Consider the following 10,844-nt stretch of genomic DNA (forward strand, 5'->3'; position numbering starts at 1 on the left):
CCAAATACCATCACACTGGGGAGGAGTTTTTAACATAGGAATTTGGCGGCATTGGTGGTGGCGGGAGGAACACATTAGTCCATGGCGTAAGGATCATCATGGTACATGTATCGTGACATTGTTACAAGGGTTAAAGGAAGTATTACACGTAAAATCCCTAGGACGATGCCTGGAAAAGAAGGTGTGCTCAATACATGTCAGCTGGCTACAAAGTGGTGGCTGAGTCAGTGACACACTCATGGGCTCTTGCTCCTCTTCCGCCTAACTTCTCTTTCCCCTCACTCTTGCTTCCCTGGGATTGTACGTCCTAAGAAAACCTTACAAGATATACCATTTCCTGAGGTTTGCTTTCTGGAGGTTGGGCAGGATGACCTCAAAGATTCCTTAATGCTCTAAAAACTGTGTGTTGTGGTTTTAACCTTGGTATCTGTGTGACCTTGGGCTAGCCATTTAACCTCAAACGTTGAGTCTGTTTTTGTTTTTTTTTTTCAGTAAGTGAGGATAAAATGTACTTGATTCTATGAAAACAACTTTCTTCACAAAATAATTGAAAGGATTGACTGGGATATTTACATGAAAATAGTGTGAGACTGTACAACTATGCAAATCTATGTCTGTTGTGGGGCAGTCTTTATTCCTTCCACCTGACATTTCATAACTAGGGACTTCTGCCCCCCTCCCCACAAAGGGTGAGTACTGGGGAGACCGCATCTGTCTTCTTATGCCTCCATTCCATAGGAAGCAGAATGGCCCAGGTTTTTGGTGGGCAGGCCACATGGCTTAGGCATGGCAGCCCTTTTGCTCTCAGGCATCTCCGTGAGATCAGACATTCCAGCCCCCTCCTAACTTCCCGCTATTCTGTTCCCATAAGCACATCGATTCCCCCTCCATGCAATAGGCCCATTATTGGGTACTCTCTTCCTGTCCTGCCAGTGACTGGCTACATGAGGCCACCCAGCCAAGCTTGCAGCAGGTTAGAATAAACAGGGTACCTGGTGTCTGTCCCCTAGGTTCAGCTGTCTTCATGGCCAGTTCCTAAGATTCAGAGGGAAGAAGGTCCCATTAGTCTAAACCTGACTACTACAGTTTACAGAAGCCTAGGGGTGAGCAGTAAGGAATGACACTGACAGTGTATGAGCCTATTCTCTCTTCGATGGGACTCTGGAAAGGAAGAAGGATGTTTCCTCACACACCTACTAGACCCCTTAACCTCAAGCAGTATCTTTAACAAGGGGATCAAATATTTATCACTTTTATTGCTTTGCTGATGCTAAATCTTCAAAAAGGAAAAGGTAATTTGCAAAGATAAGTTCACAATCATTTTCCCTTTGAGAATAAAATGAGAGAAAAAAAAATCTGTTTAGAGAGCTAGATGCAAAAACCTTTAACAGGAAACAGACCCTATCTGCATTGAAGTATATTTAGATGGAAAGCCAGCTGGCCACAGTCCAATTGTATCTCCATGTTCTGTTCAGAACTTAGCATACCCTGTCTGTTCAACAAAATATACCATGAGCAGTAGACATTGCTTATTTAATATAGGTTTGGACTACTAGCAACAACAGTTCTAAAAATAATCAGCCAGTATACTTCACTGATCTGTAGGACAGGAAAAGTGTTTAAAACACTGTGAGAGAAAAGATTGAAGCCAGCATACCACTGCTATCTCAAGCTAATCAGAAAGACTGCTGTCTTGTTAGTGGGACTGGTCTCAGGTCACAATGTCAGCTATAATGGTTACATCTTCTACTAGATTTGTACTTATTCCAACTTAAGCTACGATGAAACTCTGTTTCCCAGAATCCCCTTCTCTGAATAGTCCCACGCTGGTGTGGGCCACAGGAGATGTTTTGCATGACGTCTAGTAGGCCCAGGAGAAGCAGCGGCCGTATTATTCTCTTACCTTCAGTGATGTCGTGAACCAAACTCTCATATTATCGCTTATCTGCTGGCTCCCCCTTTGTTGGTGTGAGGTAGGCAGCACGAGCCACGCAGCTCTTCCAGCTCTGCCAGTTCCTCCTTCACCCTCCCTGACCTCTGAGCCAGGTGCATGTTTAACTCCTCTCGGACACCCAGCAAAGTTGGAAGCTTAGAGCCAGTGAGAGACCCACAGTTTCTAGTCCATCATAAGGAGTCTGGGTTTGCATCTCACTTCTTTTCTTTACATTCATTTTCCCTTCCCAGTGGGCTCAAACTCTAGCACCAGACATGAGGACAACAACCTGACCTAGACTGTTTAACAAGTTCCCACAAATAGGTAAGAGCAAAATTTTTAAATAAATCCTAATGGTTTTGTTTCTCTGATTGAATCTTGACTAATACATGTGTTGGTACTAGAAGAGTTTCCCCAGAAAAGAACCTGAATGGTAGGTTCTCCACCTACCCTCAAGGTTCCACACTCTCTGGAACTGATTCTCGGATATGCTTAGATTTAGAGTCATTAATGGCCCTGTTCCCAGTGATAACAGCCAATGAAGCAGAGCAGTGAGTTTGGGCTCGTGGAATTTGCTGGTATGATTACATTCTTTATCAGCCTGAAGTAGCTGTCCTGAAAGAATGGTGGAATGGCTTTTTGAAGACTCAGTTATGGATGGCACCACCAGGGCTGAGGCAGTATCCTCATTAGTTCTATAGCCATTCCCCCCATAGCTAGAATTCACAAGTCTAGGAATCAAAGGGCCAGAAATGGGATAGCTCTGCTCACTAGAGATCAGCTGGTAGAATTTTTGCTTCCTGTACTCATGATGTAGGACTCTGGTCATCTTAGACATCCTGGTTTCCAAATAAGGAATGCTTGCCCCAGAAGACCCAGCAGTGGTTCCACAAAACTGAAAGTTGAGATTGCTACCTACTTCTTTAGGCAACTTATGCCAGCAAATCACCAGGCAACAAATGGGGTTATGGTATTGACTGGGATGCTTAATCCTGATTATTAAGGGGAAATTGGGCTGCTTCTACACCAGGGGGTTGGGGTGTAAGAGCTCCCATGGGGCACCTACGAGTGCTCTCATGCTCTGTGACTAATTCAGTGGAAAACTAATCACCTCAATCTAGGCAGGACTGCTAAAGACTCAGGCCCTTCAGGAATGGTTTGGGTTATCCCTGTAGGCAGGGAACCACAGCTATCTGAAGTGCTTGCTGAGGGCAAAGGGAATTGGGTAGAGGAAAATGGTTGTTTTAATTCATTTTGATATAAATACATATATATTTGTCTTCCCCTGTCCTATTCTTCTAGTCTCTAACATAACAGTAGTAGGAACTAACTTTATATGTCAGTATTTAAGTTACAGGAGACCCAGGGGAGAGTGTCACTCACCTAGAACAGGAATGAACATCACTTAAAGATGGATAAATAGATTCGGTAGCTTTTTTTCCTGAGGAAGGTTACCACGTTTTCAGTTATATGAGGGGATTGTCGCATTTTGCAAAGAGCAGCATGATCTTGTCTGTATCTGCGCAGTAAGTACTGTTAAAAGAGGTGGGTCTAGATGGCAAGTTAACAGTGGGTAGAATGTAGGGGATTTCCATTGTGTCAACTTAGCTAAATTGAGGCGATGTCTCCCAGAATTCCTTTCCTCGCATGAGTCATAAAAGAAACGTTGCACAAGATTAGAAGGCAGAAGAGGCAGCCATGTTCCTTCAGTTCTCAGAAAGTAGGTGCAGAGACACCAGGCACTGTTGTTGCTTATACTAGCTTCTCTACTGGCTCACCTGGTTGGCTTGAGGCGACAGCGGCCACATACCTGCCCCAGCTCTCACGACATCCTCCTCCACCGGCTCGGACTCCTGGGCCAGGTAGGCGTTTAGCTTTGTCGTAAAAGAACACTTTCTCATCAATTCGGAGACTCGAGGGTGGTGAGCACGCAGTACAGGTTTCAGTTTATCATGAACTCCAGTTTGTGCTTCCGGGTTCCGGTTTGCTTTCTCTCTTCCCCTCACTTCATATTCTTTTTCCCTTCCCAACTGTCTGCCCTCCTGACTTCAAATTCAGCACAGATGCAAGAAAAGCAGTTTTACCTTGACTATTTAGCCAGTTCTGAGAATTGTGCAAAGTCAAATATATCTACATAATCACCAGGTGTGTGTGTGTATGTGTGTGTTCATATATGAATATATATGCAGAAATATATAAATAAACACAGATATGGCATACACACATAAATAAAACCACCAACCAGCATCTAGCATAATCCTCAACGATAGGCACTCAAAACTTGTATGTTGAATTCAGGTGGTAAATTGAATAGGATTGAAAAGATGGTCTGTATGAACATATGTAACATTTTAACACAATACAAGTTTCATAGCTCTGTAGGTCAGAAGTCTGGTGGCTTTGACCGATACCTCTGCCCAGCTCCCATGAGGATGAAATTAAGGTATAGCCAGCCTCAGCTATTAATCTGGAGGCTCTGGAAGAGAACTTGCTTCCAGGCTCATTCAGGTTGTTGGCAGAATTCAATTTTGCCTGAGGTCCCTGTTTCTTTGCTAGCTGTAGGCTGGGGGTTGTTCTCAGCCTACCGTCCCTGGCTCGTGGCCCCCACATCTTCAAAGCCAGCATCTGTATGTTGAGTCCTTCTCAGGTTTCAATCTTCTGCTTCATCTTCCCTGCCTCCAACTAAAGAAAGCTCTACTTTAAAGGGCTCATGTGATGATACTGGGCCCATGTGGACAATCCAGGACACTCGCCCTAGCTTAAGGTCAGCTGCTTAGTAACCTTAATTATATCTGCAGAGCCCCTTCACAGCATTACCTCGATTTGTGCTTGACTGAATAACTAGGTGACGGGAATCTTGGAGGGGATTTATTTGTAATTCAAATGCTGGGTCACATTTGAGCCGAATCCTTGAGCTTAAAGCACAACATGGAGACTAGAGAGGAAGACCAGGATGAGTCACAGATTCCCATGCTATGCTGCAGCATAGCGCCCTTAATTGGCAAATAGTTGAAGGAGTTCAGATTTGTGGTTTAGTTGGATTTCAGGCTGTCAAAGAGAAGGCTGGAGAGAATTGTTAGAGGTCAAGGATGAAGATGGCGTGAGCTATGACAGTGAGAGTAGAAATTAACAAAAAGTACTGCATTCCAGAAGTATCTGGAAAGTAGAATTGCTAGGAGTTGGATGCTGAGGGTAAGGAATATGGAAAGGGAGTGCTCTCACATTGTTTCTGAGCTTCTGGCTGGAGGAAGGTAACCAAGAGCATGGTGGTGGTACTGAGACATGAAATACAGGGACGCAAGCAGGTCTTGGAGGCCAGAAGAAGGGAACGAGAGCTTCCACTTTGGATCTTCTGTACTTGAGGTTTATGGGACAAATACAAATCTCTGTGTGTGTGTGTGTGTGTGTGTGTGTGTGTGTGAAGACTTTTTAAAAAAGATTTTATTTATTTATTTGAGGGACAGAGAGAGAGCGGGCATGCACAGGCGGGGGGGTGGGCAGCAGACAGAGGGAGAGGGAGAAGCAGACTCCAAGCTAAGCAGGGAGCCTGATGTGGGGCTCAATCCCAGGACCCTCAGATCATGACCTGAGTCGAAGGCAGAGACTTAACCGACTGAGCCACCCACATGCCTGACTTTTTCTTTTTTAACATGGCCATGGGGTAACCAAAGAGCAAGGGAGCAGAGTCGCTGTAGCACTTAAAGCGATAGCTGCTTGGAAATAAACACACAAACAAAAAGCCAATCCCCCCTCAAATTAGTTTGTACAAATCCCATACAGATTATTGGCTGAGCCTTTGTGACTGTTAACGCGTAATCAGTCAGTGGGTTTCAGAGACTTGGGGATGCAAATTTCCTCTGATGATAATATCAAACTCTGTTGAGGTGTGTTCAGCTTTCTGACGTTCTTGGAGAATGTTTAGCTGCTCGCCACTTACATATGTAGGTTATGGAAGTCAAACAGGAGAAGAGGTTACTCAGTAAATACAGAAATGAGGCCATTCCCCTCTCCATGTGCCATATCCACCCCAGCTTCCGGACCTGCATTTTTTTCTTTTCTGCCTTCAAGGGTGTTACAGAAACACAGAAACTTGGCAAGGAAATTTAGAGACAAACGACGCAGCTTGAGTCCCTGGTAGGAGAACTAGAAAATTAAAAAGTGGCTGTAAAACCTTGCTGCTATTACCATCAGAGGCTTCCTCCCAGGTAAGTAGTTAATGGCATTGGTCAAATTCAACCTTTTCCAAACCAGCGGCTATCCACGTTGATAATTGAGTCTATAAAGCGTGACGTGCTTAATGTATTTTTAGGAATGAGAATAGAAAGTGAAAGTAACGTGATTAAAAACATAATTGTAATATGAATTAATCGCGTTGCAGGTACCGGACTTTCCTGCTGTTCTGGGCATGGTCAGAACTTCAATTTTCCTACATTTGCATCCCACAAAATGTGATTTTGTGCACTTCCATCACTCAAAATCAATTGTGCTACCTCAGCAAAGGAGCAATCTTATAAGAACTGTCTCCTCTTAAGTACATTTTTTTCAGGAAGTTAAATACAGTACAACTTTTTGTTATATATGGCACACATGACTACACACATGAACCGTTTCAAAGGCTTTTGTGTCCACAGTATCCACTTAACCTTCGACTTCACACATGGCTCAGTCTCTTAGTCCTTGGAGAAATGAACTAATCATTTCTTTGTACTTTTTCTAATCTGAATCCTTTTTTGTGTGTGTGACTCTTGGAAAAATTTCAATGACTTCCATTCAATGTAAGCAACAAGGCAGAGCTTTGCCTTGGACCCAATGTGGGGAGTGATCTGCTGAATTAAACATAAAATCACAAGGTGTTTTCACAGCTTGTGAGAACAGTTCCTGTCATTTGCCCAGTAATTGAAGGGCCGGCGACGTGCAGGGATGAGGGTCCTCAGCCATATGTGGGCTCATTCTTTACCAGTTCCTCATTACCACTGCCACCGCCCGGGCTTCAGCCCTCATTATCTCTCACCTGGGCTGTTGTAATAACCTTCTACCAGCTTCCTCCACATCGGTACCCTCCTGAACCTCTGCTTTCAAAACATCCTCTCAAGATTCACTTTGAGCGCTGAGCTGATTATGTCACAGGGCTGCTCGGGAGCTTTACCAAGCCCTCCCCTGCTGGTCAGGTCAAACCCAAGCTCCTTGGTGGCTCCCAGAGGGCCCTTTAGAGCCTTGTCCTGCCTTCTTCTTCCAGTTTTCTCTCACCTCTCCATTACCTTTCCTGTAAATATCAACTAGACTCTATCTTCTTCTTTCTCTTCACTGAGCCCCCCCATCCCCTTGTTGCCTCCATAACTGTGCTATTTCTTCCACATCAGCTACCCTCCCTTCTTGACAGAGGCCAACGTTGATGCCATTTTTGTCAAAAAAGTGTCACCAGTCACACAAAGTGTCTCTCAACTATGACCTCTTTCTTTAAGACTTCCTTCTAACCACCGACTATCCCCTACTTGAACTACATGAGACCTGTTCGTGCATTTTTCATGGCGTTCATCGTGTACTGCTTTCTATTAGGGTTATTTGTTCCTTCAAAGTAATGTCTCGATTTCTTTAATCTGGGCTCCCTTTTGGAAAAAAAAATCTAATACCCTCATTTTAATATTTTTGGGATTTCAGAAGAAATGAATTATCATGACTAATCAAGAAATCAAAATAATTATAGTGTTTACTATGCTTTTTAAAACTATAATGGCCCCAATAGAATCTCTTCATCAGTTGAGAATTATAACTGAGTGGATTATACCGAAAATGTCTATGAAAGCTGAGCGCAGTACCGTACCCTACTAAGCGCACGATAAATGTTAGCTGTTTTTATGATTATAATGAGCTCCTTGAGAGCAGGATTGTCAGCTGTTGGTTGCAGTATTCACAACTGGCTGATCCCTTAAATGATATGGCTTTTGCTTCATGGCAAATTTAAGATCATGTTTTCTCAATAATGGTAATCAGTAGGAACAATCCACATTTGTTATGACGTGGCTAAGGAGCGGAAAGGATAAGTGAAACAGTGGCAAAAAGGGTCACTGTAAGTGAGCACAGTGTGGATAGCAAAGTACTGGTAGGTTGACTCTGGGCTCTTCTGACATCACTGTGAGTTCAGAACGAGGCTGTTTTCACACGGAAAGAGAGATACAAGATATTCGGATTGATAGTTCAGCAAATCAGGCAAAGATCCATTCCAGAACTTTAAATTGTTCAATCATAATTACCAATGTGTCAGCTCGGGGCTTGGATAGGGAATATGCCATATGATTCAAATAACTTGTTGAATCCACACAAGAGAAAACATCTCAATGTTTCTGGACTCAGTGATCTTAAGTGGGGATGATACAACCAAAGGACAAGTGAATGATATCAAGCACTCGTTTTAACTTAGTAAAAAATCATCAATGGTTTGATATTTATGAGCTTAGAATCACCCAAAACAGGACTTTTCTGAAGTTTTCAGTTATAATTATTAGAAAAGAAGGCTTAGAAATTGAGCCAACATCAAAATATAAAGTTGAAGATTAAACTCAATCACCTCTGTTAAAAAAAATAACAACAACAACAAAAAACTACAAGCCTTTTCTTGTCAGCTGACTTAGAAGGATATAATCCAGAAAAGCATGGTCACATCTCAGTACATCATTAAACGCTGATGGAAACACCATCACACATTCCAGAAAACACTTCATGGTCCCTTAAAGTTAACTTTATTATTTGTGATTTAAAACACAAACTGCATCTATAAGAAATTAAGCAAACCGTCCACACATGCCCTTTACATCACTGCAGATACTGGCAGGGCTCAGGAGCCGGATAAAGGATTAGGAGTTCAAAGGAACACATTAACTTGGTTTTGAATATTATCAAAAACTTGCATCCTCTATACCATTTGTTACTCCCTTATCTTGAAGTTACAAAAGAGTATAACAAATCATTCTCATTAACTTAGTGGAGACTTTCCAGCAAACACTAAAGTACACTGGCAGCAAGTTTGCAGGGTGGTCTGTTTCTACTCTGCCTCACACCTGCAGGGTGGTCTGTTTCTACTCTGCCCTCACACCCCCGGTGGAGACTGATGCCTTTGTGACAACCTCCTGAGTTCGTAACCAGAGCCTTCCTCCTATTCTCTGCGGATAGAGCAGACATTCAGAAGGTCTCTGGGTGAACTTCAAATAGGAAGACCTAATCTGGGTTGCGGGATCAAGAAGGCTTCCGGGGAGAGGGGACCTGTGAGCTGGGATCTCAGTGATGAGTAGGGACTGGGGAAGGGGAGGCAGTGAAGAATGTTCCGTCGAATGTTCCGTCTGAGGAGCAGGAATAGGGAGCAGGAGAGCCTCAGAGGAAGCTGGTTGGGAAGCTGGGGAGTGACAAAGACCCTCTTCTTGACCAAAGTTTAGCCAGGCTCCTCTGAGCCTTCTTCTTGAGTAAGTATGACCTTGTCCCCTGCCCCCACACCCTGTCCCATAATTTTGGCCAGCCTATCCAGTTTTTAAAAAAAATCCTGCTAAGTCAGTTTAAAAAGAATCTCTCACTTTTGATAGCCTGCCTTCAACAAGATTCTATTAAGTCAGTTTAGCAAGAACCACCCCACCTTGATATCTCCTTTTAGAAATTTTCCATCACTGACCTCTTCATGCTGCTCATTGCCTATAAATTCCCACTGTCCTTGTTGTATCAGGAGTTGAGCCAGATCTTTCTCTCCTATTACAAGAGTCCTGAACAAAGCCTTCCTTACCATTTTAACAAGTCCTAGATCATTGTTTTCTTTAACAGGCGTAGAGAGCAAGGTGTCGGGGGAGACGAAAATGAGGGCGTGTTGCAATAAATTTCCAGGCCCCAGATGGAGCGGCTCCTGCCGAGGATGCCACGTCAGCAAGCTCAGGCTTAGATAACTTTTGTGTCCCTGCCTGTCCTTTTGCATCTATCCGCTTGACGAGAAACACAGCGTAACGGGCCAGCCGATGCCCAAATGCCAAGCCAATTCTGGGCTCTATACTTATTTCCATGTTTCTTATTCATTTTCTATTTTTCTCTTTTTCTTGTTCCTCACTCTTTATCCTATAAATGCTTCTTGCCTTCCACCACATTTTGCAGTTCTTTGGACCATTGGGAACGGACACCACCCACTCCATGAAGTGTTAATATCCTCTAAGTTGTCTTCTTTAATCATTTTTAGCAAGTAGAAGGAGCAGAGGGTAAAGGAGTTGGGAGAGGCAGACAGGACAGATCAGGCAGGGGCCCCTAGACCACATTAAAGATTTTGGTCTCTATTAAATGAGAACATAAAGGCATTGGAAAGTTTAAAGATACACAGTGACATGATCAGATTTGCATGTTTGAAACGTCATTTTGGCCTTTAACAAAGAACAAAAATACCAGTTTAAAAATTCCTTACAATACGTAAAGGGACATGAGACAAAAGTGAACTCATTTGTACCTATACAAAATGGTACTACCAGAGGCCATGTCTCAGCAGGGATTTGAAATCTTGGCCAGCCCACAGCTGAGTCCACGTTCCCTTACCTCATGTTCCCCTACCACAGTCCACCTGCAGCTAAAAGATGTTAGCCCTGATCGGCCATGACCAGCGTGCGGAGGGTGCTTGCTGTGGGGGTGTTTGCGGTCACTCCAGCAGCCTCACCTGAGATTGGTACGGGGCTCTGGGGGACGTGCTTGCTGGCAGCACAATTTATTTTTTTAAAGATTTATTTATTTATTTGAGAGAGAGAAAGAGAGAGAGTGCGCACAAGTGGGAGAAGGGGCAGACAGAGAGAATCTCAAGCACACTCCCCACTGAGCGTGGAGCCCGACTCCAGGCTCGATCCCAGGACCCTGAGTTCTTGGAAACCAAGAGTCACACACTCAACTGACTGTGCCGCCC

Source organism: Ursus arctos, unplaced genomic scaffold, assembly GCF_023065955.2.
Source record: "Ursus arctos isolate Adak ecotype North America unplaced genomic scaffold, UrsArc2.0 scaffold_13, whole genome shotgun sequence".
NCBI classification, from domain to species: Eukaryota; Metazoa; Chordata; class Mammalia; order Carnivora; family Ursidae; genus Ursus; species Ursus arctos.